The sequence below is a fragment of the Syzygium oleosum genome, unplaced genomic scaffold (genome assembly GCF_021117445.2).
Source record: "Syzygium oleosum isolate NSW1041296 unplaced genomic scaffold, Sole_v2.1 Sole_v2.14, whole genome shotgun sequence".
Taxonomy (NCBI): domain Eukaryota; kingdom Viridiplantae; phylum Streptophyta; class Magnoliopsida; order Myrtales; family Myrtaceae; genus Syzygium; species Syzygium oleosum.
In genome coordinates this window covers 9,541,656-9,561,872 of record NW_026607498.1, presented here as the reverse complement: position 1 = coordinate 9,561,872, position 20,217 = coordinate 9,541,656, and the positions used below count along the sequence as shown (strand labels likewise).

The 20,217-nt window shown below is 41.3% G+C and overlaps 2 pseudogenes; both read right to left on the bottom strand.

Moving 5' to 3' along the window:
* Nucleotides 1-499: 499 nt before the first annotated feature.
* LOC115661717 (L-type lectin-domain containing receptor kinase IX.2-like) lies at nt 500-4,856 on the bottom strand (annotated as a pseudogene).
* A 5,370-nt stretch (nt 4,857-10,226) lies between these two features.
* LOC115661715 (uncharacterized) lies at nt 10,227-13,529 on the bottom strand (annotated as a pseudogene).
* Between the last annotated feature and the right edge of the window lie 6,688 nt (nt 13,530-20,217).

Below are 20,217 nucleotides of genomic sequence, written 5' to 3'. Positions count from 1 at the left end.
TTGCAAAGAAAACAAATTTGCTATATTCCTGGAGGGCGGAAAATTAAAATTACTAGGGTGTGAAAATTATAAACGTTACATTTTGGCCAATTCACTTTGTGGAGATTTTCTAGAGAGCTTTCATTCATTTTTAACTAGAGGTGGCAATATTGATCTCAAATCCATTTTAAACTCGCATTTGGTAATTGCGCTTTATTTTGCTAACACACTTCATTTTGTTCATAAGAGTAAAATTTCTATTGCAACAATGACACTGTTCGACATGATCTAGCCTATATAAATATTTTATGTACCGTACAACATTACTTCTAGTAATGCATGAGAAAGGCGAGTACAACAGCTTTTCGATAAGGACCTCTATTTTGGTAATTTTCACATACATCACACTTAAATAGACATCATTTCCAAACAAAATAAAAAAAAATACATCATTGAGGCACCATATTTTTCATTTATTTCTTTTCAGAGGAGACATTTGCTTAAAGCCAAACGTATCTAGACGAGACCTTCGGCTCAATTATATGTTGAAACTTGGCATCTTCGAGGAGAGTTTGCGAGGCTCTGCCCTCAAGTTCAAAACTACCATTGCCTCTTCAATCGAAGGCCGAGACCTAGCAATGGGATGAGCACACCACAGCCCCACAATCATCAAGGCCTCCGCCTGTTTCTTGTCGAAATCCTTGCCGAGCCTCTCGTTCACCACACGGAGAAGATTCTTGCACCAGTGCCTACTCCAGTTGCTGCGCCATCTCCAGCTCCGGCGCCCATAACGCTTCCAAACCCACTGTACAAGGCCTAGGCCTTGCACTGCTAGTCCGAGTCGAAGACTCTCCTCCCACATACCAATTCCAAAAGGACCACTCCGAAACTATAGATATCAGATTCCTTACTTGCCTTACCTGTTTCACAGTATTCTAGAGCCACATAACCCCATGTTTCTATCATTATGGTTGTTTTTTGCCCTCTGGCATGGTCAAAAAGCCTAGCCAAGCCGAAATCTCCCAATTTGGCCTCAAACCTTTCATTGAGAATGGTGTTGCTGGATTTGATATCTCTGTGGATCACGCATTGATGACATTGTTTGTGCAGGTAGTGCAGCACCGAGGCTAATCTCAGAGCAATGTTGCGCCTCCTTTCCCATGTCAACAAGGGTCTGCCTTTAAATAGATGATCCTCCAAGCTACCTCCTCCAATGAATTTGTAAACCAAGAGGAATCTATTCGCCTCGTGACAATAGCCTATAAGTTGCACTCAGTTTCTGTCACGCCCCGAACCCCATCGAGCTCGCGACATCCCCTGCCCGGTCGAAATGATGCGACGTCCCAGGAACGTCGCCGACCCAACCCAAACATCAGAGCCACACGCGGAAGCGGATATATAAAACAAAACCCCGGACAGAAAGATGACGACAATAGGGAAGACCACCCTAATAATCAAATAACACATATTCATACAGCACCAAATATATAAACATAATATTACACACATATACAACAAACCAGCATCCGAAATCACCGTCATAATAAAAGATCAGGGTCTGGTTAACTTAACTTCCCTATGGGTCAACTCATTTCACACAACCCCTAAAGTACCCTAGGCGGAAACTACTGATCACCATCTTCCGATCTGCTCTTGAATCTCTGGCTTGAGCCTTCGGAAATCTCTTGGGCATCGCCTACGAACTCACCCGCAGCTCCCCTGGGCACCAAAGGCAGTTCCCCGGACTTCCAAAAAGAGGAGGCGGACTTCCCAGATTTACGACTGGGGGTCTGAAATTGTGGATTATACAACTATGAGACGAATCTCAATAAGTGTACAACCCCAAACCCCACGTAGGCACTCACGTACCGCCAGACGAAACACGCACCACTCACAACGTTGAACAGTAAATCGGGCAGTTTTATTTCGGTCCAAAGATGGACTTCCGAATGGCATCAAATGATTTCCAAAAATTCCCAAATTAAAATATGTTATACTTCAAGATGTTGGGAACAACTTTCATGAAGAAAACTTCCTCAAATTCGGCCCACAAAATTTTCTACGAAAATAGCAAACCGGGCGGGTACAGTAACCGTGAATCCGCGATTCACCCCGAACCTCACGGATTCAAACCCGAACCGATTTCTACCGATTTCCAACCGCCAAAACTCATTTCCCGATGTCTAATCCAACCCGCAACAACCACTAACAGCCATACTCAGCCACCAATAACCATTATCAACGCCTTAATCAACCTCTAAATCCCCTAAACCGAGTCCTAACCGCGTCTAGCAATACCCGAGGTCCTAGGTAGTTTTTGGGGGAGACACTTACCTAAGAAAAACGCGACAAACTGGCTGGACAAGGGGCTGGAACAGCCGGACCAGCAGCAGCAGTAGCAGCGGCGGCGAACGATGGCGGCGGTGCTCCTCCCAGCGGCGATGATCACGGCAAGGAAACAAGAGAGGGAGAATTTTGGGAGAGAAAGAGGGAGAAAATGGGAGAGGAGGGGCTGATCGTGGGGGGTTCTGGCCAGATGACGGAGGAGAGAGAGAGAGAAGGTCAGACCGGTCAAAAATGGGGGACTAGAGGGCGCCACGTGTCGCGATCCTACGCGATTTCCCATTTTGCCCTTGATCCGACGGCCCTTATTTGTCTCTATCCAATAATTGAAGGGCAAAAATGTCCAAAGTCCAATAATGCAGCTGAAATTCTAATTTAATAATTCCCAATTCTCCAGTCCAAAATTCGGAATACCCAGTACCGGGTCCAGGGGCAAAATAGTAATTTTTCCGCCCCGGGCCGAAATTCCATTTTTCGACCGTACTAACCAAAAATGTGAGTGGTCAACATAATATGGCGTCGGATTCGTGAAAATAGCCTCTTAAGCCCTCGAAAATCGACTGCAAAGTTCTGGGAATAAAATAATATTATTTTTCACTTCCGAGCCAAAATTCCAATTTTCGTCCGAAACCACTCCAGATATGCGTGGCCACCCAAAAACGGCATCGGCCTCGAAAAATAACCTCAAATGGCCTCAAAATCCAACATCGGTGTCCACAGGGGCAAAATCGTAATTTGCCCGATCCAGAACCGAAATCCATTTTTTTGCAGAAATGGTTGGCCCCAAGGTTGGCCAAGCCAAAAACGTCATCGGCCGTCCAAAATTGTCACTTTCAAAATTCTCGATTCCCGGGCCCGAATTCCAAGAAATGACTAAGATCGAACAATCGCGACTTTAGTTTATCTCAGGCTAACGGGTGGCTCATTGGGATTACGCGCTCTTGACCCGTGACCGACACTAAGTCAAATCACGTTTAAGTTTGCTCGAGCCAAGGCGACCTCGATTGTCATATAATTGCGAGGGTCTGTCGCTAGTTCCCTTCGGACACGATCAATCAAATAGACCGGTCTCGGTTGGCTCAAAACATTCCCTCGTCAATTCATATGGCCGAAGATCGAACCCAGGTCGAGTTCTTTGATCGTGCGAACTCAATCCCGTAATAGCCCTACCCCTAAGGTTAGCATCCCGTGAATGCGCATTTCCGGGTGAGATCTCACTATAAGTGCATTGATCAATATTAATTTCCTAAATCCAGGGAAAAGGATCGAAAATTCAGACTGTTACAGTTTCTGTGCCTAAGTCGGCTTAATGACCTCACCTCCGATATATACTACTCCTCTATCCCTTGGTGCGAATCGGGTTTTATTGTCTTTACAGTGACCCGTGTGCGAGCGTCTCCTACGTGCCCTTCGTACACCATTCCGAAACCTCCTCTTCCCAGAATCCTGTCATTTGCAAAGGAATCAGTCGTGATCATCAACTCTTCATAGGAGAACTTCTTGGGTCCACTCAACTTTGCAAACTCTTTGGTTAAGTTTGCGCTATAATCACCCACTTCTCCACCTCTCCCAGTTGTCGTAGGTGCATTATTTCCCAATGGCATATCATTGCTCATGTAAGGACGGGCGAATGCGTTATAAAATTCTAACACAACGAAGACCGTTACCAATCCAGCGAAAACAGTGTCTATGGCTGCGATTTTCTCCAGAGGCGGTGGCCTCAAGCAAAATTCACATGAGTTGATAATGCAATTCTCAAATGCAGCTCCAGTGGCAGCTGCAGAACCAACACCACCGACTCTGGCAAATATGAATACATCAACAGACAGCAACTAATTCTAATGCTACTCTCAGTAGAATGTCCCATGAGAAACCAAGTGTCTTTTTTTGGCCACATCCAAGACGAAAGTTTACATGGCTTTGATGGCACAACAACGAAAAACTTCATCCATGTCTAATTGTCTATGATCACTCATAAGGTCAAATGTTAGCTTTAGAAACGAGTGCAGTATAGAAACTTGAGGACCAACTCTCACATAGAAAGGTCAAATGGTTTAGTCTCTCCAAAACTTTGGTGTCAATAGTCCATGTAGTAATCGTAGGATTAAGCGTCTGTTATCACCTTCTCTCGAAAGGCTTGATCCTCTAAAAAGACCCAATAACTTTCACGGCGAGACCTCACTGCATTGGCCGCAATCATATATATTACCGTATGACAGACCCGTGTCATAGGGACCGCAACAGAGCAACCTTAACTTACTAGAACTGCCAATTACCCCTAAACTAAGGGCCCTTGTTGACCTTGTTCAAGTCCATCAATTTTTCAGTATGAATATAGAAAGTGCACAAGCAGGAGTCAAAAGAAGGCTAAGAAAACGAGTTTGAGTGCTTCGAAGGGACGAGGAATAGAGAGAGTACCTCAGAGTGGAATTGAGCCACTGGAGTCGAGCCATGGCGTCAAAGAAGGCCTGGCGAATCTGAGAGAGTGGGTGAGGAATTGAGCATCAAGCTTGCCCAGCACCGAGATCGGCAACCCGAGTGCAAGCGTCTCCTATGTGCCCTTTGTATTCGATCCCGAAACCTCCGCTTCCCAGAATCCTGCCATCTGCAAAGGAATCGGTTGCAACCATCAAACTCTTTATAGGTGAACTTCTTAGGTCCACTCAACTTTGCGAACTCTTTGGTTAATTTTGCGCTACAATCGCCTTCTTCTCCACCTCTCCCAGTTACCGTAGGTGCATTATTTCCCACTGGCATATCATTGCTCAGGTAAGGACCGGCGACTTTTGGCCTATGAAGTTCCAAAGCAACAAGTGAAGCTATAACGACCACTATCAATCCAACGACACCACCCATGACTAGGAGCACCCGCTTCCACCAAGAGTCGGTAGGCATTTCCACTTGGGACGGTGGCCTGGAGTTAAATTCACGTGAGTGCATAACGCAATTCTCAAATGCAGCTCCAGTGGCAGCTGCGGAACCAACACCACTGACTCTGGCAAACATGAATACATCAACGGTCAGCAACTAATTCTATTGCTACTCTCAGTAGAATGTCCCATGATAAACTAAGGGTGATCGGTTCCCGGTTTGGTCCGGTTCTGCTCGAAACCGGGAACTGGACCGGTAAGACCGGTTCCCCATTTTTAGAACCGGGGACCAAACCGGCAAATCATGGAACCGGGATCCGGACCAGACTAATGGTCCGATCCGGTTCCGGACGGTCCAATGGAACCGTTTGCTCTTTACTAGCAAAAGATCAAAAAATTTCACTTGACATCCCTTTATCATAGCTAAGTAGCCACGAAAGGCATACAACTTCACATGTTCATGGCTTGGCTTGATTTTTATCTACAACACATTTTATGGTCTCTTCGTTCCCATTTGATGTGGGACTCTTGGCATTTGCATGAAGACAAGACAAGAGGCTCATATTGAAGGCGTTCAAGGCAAACCGAGAGTCCCACATCGAATGGGAACGAAGAGGCATTAGAAGCATTGTGCATAAAACCCAAGCCAAGCATTGTAATAAAAGTTCAATGCACTTACAATGCATGGCAATTAGAGTTCAAATTGCTTTATAAAGAATTATAATTATAATTTTAAACAATGTCGGTCCGGTCCGGTTCCCCTTGAAACCAGGAACCGGACCGAAAATTCACTAGTTCAAAAATTGGGAACCGGGAACTGGACCGCCGCCCCTTAGAACCGCCCAAAACCGGCCGGTCCGGTCCGGTTCGGGCGATTCCCTTTGCATACCCCTATGATAAACCAAGTGTCTTTTTTTGGCCATAACCAAGAGGAAAATTTACATGGCTTTGATGGCACCACAAAGAAAAACTTCATCCATGTCTAATTGTCTATGAGCAACCATAAGGTCAAATGTTAGCTTCAGAAAAGTGTGCCGTATCGAAACTTGAGGAACAAATCTCACATAGAAATGTCAAATGGTTTAGACACTCCGAAATTTTGGTGTCAATAGTCCATGTAGTAATCGTAGGATTAAGTGTCCGTTATCAGCTTCCCTCAAAAGGCTTGATCCTCTAAAAAGACCCAATAACTTCCACGGCGAGACCTCGCTTCATTGGCCGCAATCCTTATGACTATCAGTGTCATAGGGGCCACAACGGGGCAACCTTAATTTACTAGAAATGCCAATTACCCCTAAACTAAGGGCCCTTGTTGACCCTTGTTCACGTCCATCAATTTTTCAGTATGAATATAAAAAGTGCACAAGCAGGAGTCAAAAGAAGGCTAAGAAAACAAGAGTTTGAGTGCTTCGGGAGGACGAGGAATAGAGAGTACCTCAGAGTGGAATTGAGCCACTGGAGTCGAGCCATGGCGTCAAAGAAGGTCTGGCGAATCTGACAGAGTCAGTGAGGAATTGAGCGTTGAGCTTGCCCAGCACCAAGATCGGCGACGCGTCGGAGTCGAGGTCAAGATGACAGCCTCGATTGGCCAGTCAGAAACAATGTCAGAGAGGATCTTGCTGTAGCCGGCGAGGAAGGTTCGAGTTTGAGACTGAGATGAGAGAGAGCAAGGGCAAGGCTGATGAAGAAAAAGAGTATAAAAAGACATAGGGTTAGGGGTGAACGGTCCCGGTTCTATCCTGGAACCGGACTTGGATCGAGAATAGGTAACCAGACCGGTCTCGTTGTGAACCAGTCTTGAACCGGCCGAGCAAAGCCGGTTTGTGTCTTCCCTGGGTTGCTCACCCCTAGTTCTCTGTTGAGAGTTGATGCTGAACGTAAATCGGTTAGCGATATCCACCCGATTCCCCGTGGCCTCATCCCAAACATGCACTTTCCAGGAGTACGTAGCTCCGCCGCTGATGTCATTGAGGCTCCGGTTCGGGTGGCTTAGGCTGAGATATAGGTAAGGAGACAGTACATAGGCATTCCCCTGAATGTCTAAGAGCTTGAGGCTCTCAGAGCCAAAGGATGGGAAATTGAATGATGTGTTGTCAAAGAGTATAGCTGAAGCCGAAAAGGGTTTGAGTAGAGAGATCATCAAGACTAGTACTAATGTGGATGTGGGTGCTTGAGGCTGATCTTTATGTCTTCCAAAGCTTTTCATGTTGGGTGTTCTTTGTTTTTGCAGATCTGGTCACTGCCTGCGAACTCAAAGCGCCCTGTGGAGCCGCGTGGGCAGGTTAACATCTTCATTATTCTCACCGCTTAGGCTTTGATAAAACTGAAAAACTGGTGCATTCAACAAATTCCGGTGGCCAAAGCAAAAATTGCCGCAATGGGGTTCGATCGGAAACACAAATAGGCTCGACGAACGGAGTATTGCTAAGGAAGACAACAGAATGTGGTTGATGGCCGGCTGTAACGTCTGGTTCATTGTACTGGGTGGTGCTTTAAAAAAATAATGAAGGGCATCATCACACGAAACCAAGCGGATCTGATGTGGGGATATCTAAGCAGGACGTTGCTTCATAATCAGCATTGAACTAAGCCCAGTGACGATCATATCTCCATCTTTCCAGCCAATGTCTAAACACCTAAAATTAATGTGTTGCAGGTGATGGATCACGTCATCTTTGATTTTATTTTTCTTTGATTATGGAGCTCTGAATCCTCTGATGATCAAGTACATGCATTAATCAACGTATAAATGCTGGCACTCAAAATGAGTCGAGTCTTCCTATTGTCTTATTTATCGATGTGAAAATAAATTAAATACTGAAGAATTGAGTTCTGCTATTGTGTTTTTGTTTTAGCAGTTTAAAGGCAATGGCCATGTCTCCGAGACAGAACCTGTAAGATGGGTGAATTGGCAGAAGTCTATCGTGGTGCCCTAAAACACGAATTTTTTTTTTTCCATATTAGTAAGTTTCATGTATTCTATTTTTCTAAATAACCTGTCTATGAAAATACCAACTTCTTTTATAGTTTGCATATTACCAATTTTTATTTCTACAGCTTACTAAGTTTCTAATTTACTAACTCTTATATAAAATTACCAATCTAAATTAGAGTGACTCACTAACTTTTGTCATACTATATTACCAATTAATTTTAGGTTACCTATTTTCATTTGATTGCTTTTTTAATTTACCATCCTTTTTTATTGAGTTGCTAACTTTTATTTTCCTTGATTGGTAAACCCTTATATCATTAACTCTTTTCAGAGAAAACCAACCTAAATTAACATGACTGATAAGCTTTTTCTCTTTAAACTACCACATAAAAATGGGATATCATCTTATTTGAGTTACTTACCGAAGTTTATTTGTGTTTTTTTCAATTTGCCCACTTTCTTATTGATTAAAAACTATTATTTGCATTTAGTAACGCTTTAAATTTATTGACATTAAAAGCTGGTAAAAGATTTTAAAAAAAAACAGTGGGCAATCTGCAAACTATGAAAAAAATTTAGTAATTTCCAAAAAGTCTTGAGAAGTTGCAACCAAGTTATCTTCAAGTGAACGGTAATTTCTTTAACTAATAAATTTTTACACCTACCAACTAAAAGGTTTTCATCTCCAAAAATAATCGTCCAAAACATGCTTTAGCGAAAGCAATTGATTCATTTCATATTTCAATTGATATAATAAAGTTTCTGAAGGAGGCCGTAAAGCCCCATTCACAGATCCAACCTCATTAGCTTTCATAATCTCAAAAATGAGACACAATTCATTTCTTTTTCATAAGCGGACAAAAAGTTTGAATTATACTGTTATGAAACCCCGAAATAAATGGTTGGCATGGTTTTGCATATTCCTCAAAATTGGGGTGAGTCATGCTGATTTACTCTGCATTCCTCCAATTATTAATCAATTGCGGAAAACACTGCCAAATAACAGTGTACGCAGTTCAGTGATTCCTGAATCAATGGATGATAACAGAAAACTCAGTTCTAGCTAGTGCGAAACAAGAAGAGAGTGGACAAGCAGAAACAAAGTTAACATGGCATCGACAAGAGGAGGACCTTAAATGTAATTTATTTCTAGCTGATTTACAGAAAATGATCATCATAGACAAACAAACCACCATGTCCCCAAGTGTATAATTGTTCTTACTTCATACTGCCTTTCTTCTCCTACGTTTCCACAAAACCGAAGTTTCATGTGTTCACATGTTCAAGTGCTGGTAATTTATACTATCCATTCTATGAATTTGCTGACTCAGAATTTGCACAAACAGGACAGTCTCCACCTACTTATCGCTTTGTACTGAAAAAAAAAAAAAAAACTGACCGAGGAATTGATGAAAACTTCACTCAACATCACCCCTTACTTTGTGTATAGATTGTGTTACACATAGACATATATACGCTATGAAATCCCACCAAACCTGAGTTTGTAATCTTGTCTTCACCATGTCAAAAGGAGTTGAGAATAAAGCTGCAGTAGATCCTGCTAGTCCTCCACAAACAAGCTGCACAAGAGGACAATTGTAACAAAAAAACCCACTTCAGCCAAGAGTGAAAAACAATATGCTGTGGAGCAAATTGGAATTATCCATGGACTCAAAAAGGAAAACGGGAGGCGGGTAGACAACCAACCGATTGCAAGGTGTTCAGTTGAGCACTGGGCGGGAGCGAGGAAAGTGTCCACATCTTTAGATTCTCATATACATAGAACTGCACGTGGTGTACGGCAAGATTAAGTATTTACTTGCCAAATAAAATGAAGATTACAAGCCACAACAACAATAGAAATCCATAATCTCGTGCATCCTCATATCTACCTTGACCACTGAGTGGGGAATATTTCTACAGAGCACAGCTCCCCACCCAGCATATAAAGAAGGCATACCACCTCTTGTGATCATTCCAACAAATGCATTCCTACCAAAACAAAAAGTAAGAGTAAATGGAATGGCAAATGAACTACTTAAACAATTAAAACATGTGCTCAAAAACATGCTTGACAACTAAGGATGAAGTAGCGAGGGGATTATTTCATGAGGCTGCTACAGAGAAACATCTCAAGGAGATGCGGGAATCTGATCATAGGAAGAAATATCTAAAATCCATCACAACCTCCGACCTACTAACTTTAACATATAAAATAAGGAGATTATAGTAACGGGATTACACTAGAATACCAACAATTATGATAGTGAGAGCCCACTTGCATCTGCTGCTTTATGTGCTCACACAGAGTGTAGACAAAAGAGGTAGCAATGCTTGCCAAACCACCTGCAATACAATGTGTGATGGAGTAATAATCCTGCAGAAAGAAGTGGATGAGATATCAGGAAAACAGTCACTGTTGAATTGGGACCATCCAAAACCTTGCCGAGGCTAGAAGGGGGCATTAAAAAACTTGCCCACATTTAACGTAGCAAAAACAGAAACACCAGAAAAGTGGAGAAAGAGGGTTTAGAAAGCAAAATGAAGAAAAACTACCTTGGGGAAAAGAGGAAGTAAAGTGCCTTTAACTCACTCGTATGTGAAAGTATAAATCGCAGAAATTGGACCTGAAGATGCAATTTTGCTCGAGATACCTCGATATAGTCCAGTTAGACCTGGAAAATGAGACAATTGTTGACCAATTTTCACCGGCAATTTAGCAATACAATACAGAACAGGCAAACCCTAGTTGCAATAAGCGAAAGAAGTTCTAAATGACACTGTCGAGATCATTTCGAATCCAATGAAGCATACCTCTCTCAGAAACAATCGACTTTCCCATACAGCAAAGAGACTTCTGCACTGCAAGGTAAGAATGAATGACAGTTTTGATTGTATCAAGTGGCTGAAGACAAAGACTGACAAAGATACCACTAAATGCCCCTGCAAATGCATGTCCTTCCTTGGCAAAAGCAACCTGAGGCTTATCATGCCCCAAACAGTGTATCTTCATGATATGTCCTTCCTGGGCAGGATGATCATTCCCTCTTCCTTTCTTTCATTAAAGAATTCAATACTGTTAGTGCTCTTATAGCAAAATTCGCATTCACCTTTTTCAGATGCTACAAACTTTAAATGACAATTTGCATAAAGGGTAGAAGATGCATCTTTTGAGATACAGCTGTCTGCCTCAATATTGGCATCTTTGAGGTAATAATCCTAAAGCAAAGAGGTGCTTTCCTTCTTGTCCAAGATCAATTTGGGGTTGTTAGCCACTGGCATATCCTTGGACTGGATAGACCGGGAGTAAGAATTGGCCTTTCCACTATCTATGAAGCTTTTGGGGCCTTCATCTCCTGAGATAAGATCCTGTGGAGGAGTACTATTTCTCTAGAAAGGTATTTACCAGCTTTTTCGCTATCAGATACAGCAGTCTTGAAAGGATGTTTGGCCTCAGCAGGTATCAATTCACTCATCCAGCCATAAATAAGCCCCAGTCCAGATGAGATCCCTAAACACGAAATCCCTTTTCCCCAAGTCCATTAAGCAAATTGGTCATATCCCCACTAAAACTCTGAACCAGTGATTGATACTGACCAGTGCTCTCCCTGTTAAATTTAAGCACTGACTTTCTGTTAGTTATCCTAAGAATGTCTAGGTTCAGTTGCTGCATCTCTGTTAAGCTGGTGTCACAATGACTACATTTAGGCAAAGTAGATGTACTGCCATTTCACATTATGCAAGATATCTTCCTTCTCGCCAGAGATTTTGTAACATAAGTTTGTTTTTTGCTGTAAAACTGCAAGAGAACGACTTGTATAGTCCCATGCATGGCCAACTGCTGAGACGAGTTCAGAAGTGCTCAGTATTTCAGATGATTTGGACTTGGGATCTGCCTTTTCCTGCTGAAAAGTTTCAGAATGTGTGGGCACCTCTTTGTGGACAAAATCAGCAAACTCAAAGGATGCCCGCTCAACTAGGTTACACCAGTACTGGATCGAAGGTTGACTCCTTCTAGGAGTTTTACTGGTCCGACTTGTAGACATTCTCAAATCCCCCTCCAATATGCAGATACTGCAGCAATTACTCACTGAGGCAAAACTGCAATGAAAGAATTAACCATCACCTTATTTGGTTTATTCAAAACTCATGGTAAATGCAAATAAATCTATGCACACTGCTATGCCTCTAGAAGTAGTAGTCCTGATTTTGCTGGGATTCTCACACTATCATTCTCAGGCTACATAGGGACCAATAAAATTCCTCGGACTTGATAAACTTAAGTATATCGCACTAACGGCAGCGGATAGCATACCTAATATATTGTTTTCTGATCAAGGTATTGAACTATAAGAAGCTAAAGGTACAAAGAGGTATATTTGGAGTGATTTTTACCATAACACGTAAATTATCAGTCAAAGCCTTCCCGTTGTGGCGTTACATCTGCCAACAGTCCCTCCAATCAAAAAGAACCAGAGCAAGCAGCTTAATGATGGACTCCTGGAGTTTTGAGGAAGAAAAAGAGTCGCTCTTTTACGATATTACATAATTAACAAACGAACAGGAAATCACAAATAAGATGCTGGCTGCCCCCGAAGCCATCACGAGAAACTGACCACATGTCAAAAAGAAGTTTGGAACACAAACCACTCATGAGCTATCAGTTCATTAATTCGAACTTGTTGACTCGATCGATCCCTGATTTTGCTCAGCATACTGAGGCCATTTTATGCCATTCCTGATTACTCTATAGTCCACAATCTACACTGCAGCTCTATTTTCTCATCAAAGAAGCTACTGAGTCACGGGCACTTCTACAGTATATGGGGTGTCCCGTACAACATTACTACGTGCCCTTATAAAGTACAAGAACCTCGTAACACAATCATAAAATTGTTTTGAGGACAGTTACACAGTTAGTTGTAAACAAGTCTGTGTACCTCAGAAATCCCACCGAGTCACCTACAACTTCGAAATCTCCATTGCCAGAGTGGTCAGAGAAGCACAATTCATTTAAAAAAGCTATCGTGGGTGAATGTATGGAGTCTCAAATTGACGACAGAATGTGCGAACTGAATGCAAAGTCTTGGGCTTCGAGACAGTTTGAAAACAAATGCATCACCATTCAAAAAACCCAGAAGGGAAAAAAGTTTGAATGAACTCCACAAAGAATTGGTGACCAAAGCAATGCAAAAGAACCGGAGAATCCAACCAACCTGGACAAGCTCGACTCGCTACGAGCCGAAACCAGAGCCTCCGCAGCTCGCCGATTCATTTCCCACTTTTTTCCCGAGAAAATTCAAGAAAGTTGGGGGGCGGTTGCTGGGGGGAAATCAGAAGGTTTAAGGAGCGCGGGGTTTATGTAAGAAGCTCAGATTACGCTCTGCCGAGGGACGGAAATCGCCGGGAAGATTCGATCTTGATGCGCCCGACCGCAGTTTTCGTCGAGCATCTGGTTTGCGACAGAAGATGGGAAAAATCCCACCTTTTTTTCCTCCGTGGGGGGGGGGGGCGCGACGGAAGGAGCTTTCTCGTTTGTACGACATATATAAATCCAATTTGGAGCGACCCTTCACAAGGAGAAATTGTATTCAATTCACAAATTCAATGTAGCCAAGGCACTTCGCAAGGGTAATAAGATGGAAAGAGCAGCCGATCTAGAGGGTGGATCGAGTAATGCGCTTCGAGAAAACATTGTGACGCCCTAAATTCGATTTGTCCTCGGGTCGAGTTAGAAGGAGGTACTCCATTTACCAATTTATTAATCTTGCGCATATGGATGTTGAGCTATTTTCGATAAGATCCAGACATGAAATTCGTTTGAAATCGAGGAAGTTAATCTATTAAACACTGCTCGACAATTTAGAGAGATTGTCCATGATGCATTTGGACATGCAAATGGGTTAACTATGGATATGCTCTCGGTTGAGGGCAAAGGCTCAAAAGAGCTTGAATAGAACAACCTGATCCAGCTATTTTTCTATATATATACGCACCCCAATACGATCAACATAAGGGTAGACCTTGTCTCCTCCAAACTCTTATCCAAATTCTCAAACTCTCTCTATTTTTATTCTAACTTAAGCATCGAACGATCCGCATAGACCAAAATGCAGAGACTTTCTTTCTTCGTTATTAGACTAGAATACAGAGAATTTCTATCTTTGTAGTATGCAAGTCCAAGGCGCTCGAGATCCATTGCTCGCCCATCAAGGCTAGGACCCACCGGATTTACATATCAATACCATCTAAACCGCTATAAAAAGGAAAAGATTAATTAATCGAAAAATTCTTTTGGAACTACAAAAACCTTTTGTTGAGAATCTAAAATAAGGAATTGTCGATTTATATATTGTTATTAACTTTAATTTACAATTCGATGGACAATGAGGCAAAGTTGTCCAAAAAATCTTAAACCTTTAAATACTAAACTTTTTGACAATTTATCAATTTAGTCTTAAACTTATTGTACGACAGCCAATTAGATTAAGTGAGTCGGCGAAAACTTTTGATGTTAAAATAAGCGTCGTTCGAAATTTTTGACACTTCTAATGTCCTTATGCTTCAAAATTTGATACGCAAATTTACGTATACCTTTTCTTATCATTTTTAAAATATATATTTTTTTAAATTTTGAGGGGATAGTAAAAAGTTAACTTAAGCATAAACAAACATGCCCTAAAGACTTTTTTGAAAAAAAAAAATTCTACCACCATTGATCTTCCGTATGTATAATTGTAGTCAAACATTGAATTATGAATTTTTTTTAAAAAGATTACTTTTCGTCTTTATACTTTTACGTATTTTCTAATCAAATCTCCATACTTTTAATTTGTCTAATTAAGCCCTTCAATTTTCACAGATTTTCCAATTAAGTCCTTCTGACCTAACATGGCCATCAAGCAACGCAAAAGTATGACACGAATAAAATATGTGGATGTTCACTTGGACCTGTGTCGAAAATTTTAATAAATATAGATGACATCGGAGTATAATGTGGATAAAATTTAGTTCATGCATTCATACTGAAAATCATTATCCACATTACACAACGTCATTCAATGGTGACTTTAGTTGAATTTAATTAAAAAAATTGAGAAGGCAGAAGGACTTCATCCAATAAATTAAAGAGATAGAGATTCGATTGGAAATAAAGTGCGAAAGAACTTCATCCAATTTTCTGTCGCACCAAATGCTCGAAAAAGCTGCCGATAGACGCATCTGGTCGGAGCTCCTCTCGCGCGAGGCCAACACACGAATTTTCCTGGCAATTTCCCACCCCGGCATACCATAAAATCTGAGCTTTCTTTATAAACCCACACTCCTTAAACCCCGATTTTCCCGCAAAAGTCCCGAACTTTGCGATTTCTCGGGAAAAGGAAATGAATCGGCCAGCTCCGGAGGAGCTCGTTGCCGCTTGTGACGGGTCTGGCTTGCCCAGGTTCTTTGGATTCTCTGTTTCCATACATTGCTTTGGTCGCCATTTCCTATAGAGTTCGTTCGCTTTTTCCCCTTTTGGGTTTTTGAATGATGGTGCATTTGCTTTTCAAAATTTCTCTTTGCTTGCAAAGAAATTAGCGGGTAAGAAGAGGAACCTGGTTTTCTCGAGCCCATGACTTTGCTGCATTCAGTTCGCACATTCTGTCGTCAGTTTGAGACTCAATATATTCGCCCACAATAACTTCTTTAAATGAGCCGTGCTTCTTTAACCGCTCTGGCAGTGGAGATTTCAAAGTTATAGGATGACTCGGTGGGAATTTCTAAGGTGCGCTAACACTTGTTTACAACGAACCATCATAACATCGCGAAACAATTCTACAATGTGTTAGGAAGTTTGTGTGCTTATTAACAACGATACCTGGTAATACCAGGGAAGTGCCCGTGACTCAGTAGCTTTCTTGATGAGAAAATAGAGCTTTGTTAGTAGATTGTGGCCTATGGGGTAATCAGGAATGGCATAATATGGCCTCCCCATGCTGAGCAACACTAGCGATCCATTTGGTCGACTCGTTGGAATTGGGGATGAGCGTGGTTTCCGAGTAGAACCTGAAATCTGAGAACCTGACCGGTGGAAACTTGTAGGTTCGGGCTCCAAGGTATGCATGGTAGATTTTAGGTTCCAAAAATTGGGAAACCTGTTTCGACGGTAGATTCCAGGTTCTAGGTAGGTGGAACCTGGAACTTGGAATCTGAAACCTAAACAAGTGTTTTGTGCTTTTTCTTGATCTATGTCTTCGCGTAATCCTGTAGTGATTTATAGCATTAGATGATGAGTCTATAATCTGGAACCACTAGTCTGAAATTTCATTTTATGACTTGTTAATGTTTCATATTCTTCGTGTGTCTAAATATAAGTTTTGGTCAGTAGATCATAGCAACAAGTGGTGGTCATTAAAGGTGATGATTCACTGCAATTGTTCAATTAATAATACAGATGGAACTTGAGTATACCCTGGAATTGACCTAGAACCTGTGATAGGCTAGATTCCAAGTTCAAAAAATGAGGAACCTATTCTCATGGGTAGGTTTTAGGTTCCACCTGGAACCTTTACAGAACATGGAAACGCTTGCCCATAGTATCGATTCACGCAATGACTTCTCATTTTAATTGTATTTATTTGAACCGTAATGCCAAAAAAACTAGTCTTTTGTGTTCTTTTTGGTAAATGATAAGTTTGTTCGGTATTGTTGTGTTCATTTTCATTTTATTTAACCAAAAATGAAATTAAAAAAAAAAGAACTTGTTAGATCCTGGAACCTATCCTGTGACGAACCTACATTGTCACAGGATAGGTTCCAGGTTCCAACTTGTAAGTTTTAGGTTCCAAAAAATGAGGAACCTATACTCAAGGGTACGTTCCAAGTTCCAAGTGGAATTTGTAAGGAACCTGGAACTGCTCACCCTAGTTGGAATTGAACAACTTGCAGCTCATAAGTTGTTTGTGTTCCAAACTTTCTTTTTGTCACATGGTTAGTGTCTTATGATGGCTTCGGGGCCAGCCGGCATCTTATTTGGGAATCTCCAGTTCGTTTGTGAATTGTGTATCGTCGTAAAAGAGTGACTTTTTTTATTCCTTAAAACTCCGGGAGTCCGTCATTGAGCTGGTTGCTCTGGTTCTTTTCAATTGGAGGGACCGTTGGAAGATGTAACGCCCCAACGGGAGGGCTTTGACTGATGATTTACTTGTTATGGTAAAAATCACTCCAAATGTACCTCTTTGTACCTTTAGTTTCTTATAGTTCTAACCTGCGGAGTTTGAATTCGTTGATTCAATACCTTCATCAGCAAACAAATCATTAGGAATAGTATCCACTGCAATTACGGAGATATACTTAAGTTTATCAAGTCTGAGGGATTTTATTAGTCTTTATTTAGCATGAGAATCCCAGCAAAATCAGGACTACTACTTCTAGAGACATAGCGGTGTGCATATAATTATTTGCATTTATTATGAATTTCAAATGAACCGAGTAAGGAGATTGTAAATTCTTTTCTTGCAGTTTTGCCTCTGTGAGTTATTGCTGTAGCATCTGCCTATTGGAGGGGGATTTGAGATTCTCTACATACAAGTTAGACCAGTAAGGGGTTGTTTGGTAACTTGCTAAACAGTACCCGATTATATTCTTTTATTCCTCGGAACAAAAAAAGAACAGAAATCCGTTTGGTAAATTTTTTGTTCTCGGGCATAAATTTGTTCCCAAAATCAGTTTTGGAACAAAATTAAGAATAAAAAAAATTGATTCTTAATTCTGGGAACAAGAATTGGAAATGGAAAAGAATTTTTTTTTTCCTTCTTCTTCTTGGTTGGTCTTCTTCATTTTTCATGGCCTGTGGCTAGTCACTAGCCGATGGCCACAGGCAAGGGCGGTGGCGAGGGTCCAGCCCTCGCCGGCCCTGGCTTGTGTCCGGTCGCTGGTTTCGGCGACCTAGCCATGGGCCAAGGAAGGGGAAGAAGAAAAAAAGGAAAAAAGAAGAAGAAAGAAATATTAAAAAATTTAAAATATTATTAATAAAAAGAAATTTTGTGCAGTTACCAAATGCATTTCTGTTCTTTTTCTATTCCAGGAATAGAAATTTTGAGCAATTACCAAACACCTTCAAATGCTTAGAAATTATTTTCATGAATGGAATAAAAAAAATCATTTCTTAGTAGAAATATTTTCCAAGAACAAAATGGTTAGAAAACGCATCATTGGTAACCGACTGAACAATATCCGATTCTATTCTTTTGTTCTCCGGAACAAAAAAAGAACATAAATCTGTTTGGTAATTTTTTTGTTTCCGAGCACAAATTTGTTTCCAGAATTCGTTTTGGAATAGAATCAAGAATAAAAAAAAAGTTGATTCTTGATTCTGGGAACAAGAATCAGAAATGTAAAATAATTTTTTTTTCTTCTTCTTCTTCTTGGTTGGTCTTCTTCATTTTTCCTGGCCTGTGGCCGGTGAAGGTCCCCCTCGCCGGCCCTAGCCTATGGCCGATCGCCGGCGCCAGAGACTTGGCCAATCGCCGGCGCCAGAGACTTGGCCATGGGCCAAGGAAGGGGAAGAAGAAAAAAAGAAAAGGAAAAAAGGAAAAAAAAGAAGAAATAAATATTAAAATGTTCAAAATATTATTAATAAAAATAAATTTTGTGCAGTTACCAAACGCATTTTGTTCTTTTTCTATTCCAAGAATAGAAAGTTTGGGCAATTACCAAACACCTTTAAATGCTTAGAAATTATTTCTGGAAATGAAATAAAAAAAATCATTTTTGAGCAGAAATTATTTTCGGGAACAGAATGATTACCAAATGCACCCTAAAACACCTAGGAAGGAGTCAACCTTAAGTTACACTCTCCGGCGAGAACGAAGATATCTTGATAATGTGAAATGGCAAGTAAATGGCAGTACATCTACTTTGCCTAAATGTAGTCATTCTGACACCAACTTAACAGAGACGCGGCAACTGAACCTAGGCATTCTTAGATAACTAACAATATGTCAGTGCTTAAATCTAACAGGGGGAGCTCTGGTCGGTATCAATCACTGGTTCAGAGTCTTAGGATCTAGGGATGGGAATGGAATTCCATGTCAAGGGATCTCATCTGGACTGGGACTTATTTGTGAAGACAAGGCGTTTCTACCCTCACTCTGAAGTACTTTCCATGAAGCTTTTGGGAAGATAGAGACATGCGATAGGCTAGGATGCACATTGAGCCAAGGATAGGACACCCTGGTGCCTCATTAAGCCCTCCAATGCCTGCAACTTGCAGATGCCCTCGGCCTTCATATGGTGAAGAAGAATGCAGCGTCAAGACTCCCTTCCTTGATGGCTCTCGAATCCGAAAGAGCCATGGGTTCAATTAATTCTTCGGAATCAATTTTTACAGTGTACTCTATGTCAAGGACAATACCGAACTCCTAAAGATGGAGTTGGGGACTACAGTGCAGATACGGCTGTTGAGTTAAGTTGTACGTGCTCTTTTTGACATATTCAATGTTTGCCCATGTTTCCACTTGCTTGTCCGGATCTCAATTCTTTGAGACCTCCCCAGTACCTATTCAATCTTGATCAGTAGTTCTGACTTTGTTTAAACTTAGTATCTCAATATCATTGCTTTTAGCATTACAGTTTAGTTATGAATGGCCGTTTACACATGCTAAACGACATTAAATTTAGTAAAATGTTTCTTAAGAATAATTGATTGTGTCGGGAACATATTGCTTACAACAAATTTACTCAAAAACTTCTCATCTACCCAAAAGTCTAGTGGCTGACTTCTTCGTCCATGGTAGTTATGCAGGGTAATGCATCATTACCTTCGTTCGAGTTAAGAGTTTATCATTGCAATCAACGATCAGATAACTTTATTGACAAGAAAGTGAAATTGCTGACGCATTCGTTTTAGTTTCCAGTTACTCCATGGGGTCTGCAAGGGGTGCTGGAGTTATTTAAGCAAAATCATGGAAACCCCTCCATCTCTCTGTCTCTCTCTCTCTCTCTCTGCGTGCATGCGGGCAGGTCAAATATGATGTTGATTTCCAGGTTCCCACTTAATGGTTGAATGCTATATGAGCACACTAGTTCAGACTAGGAGATCTTTCTTTT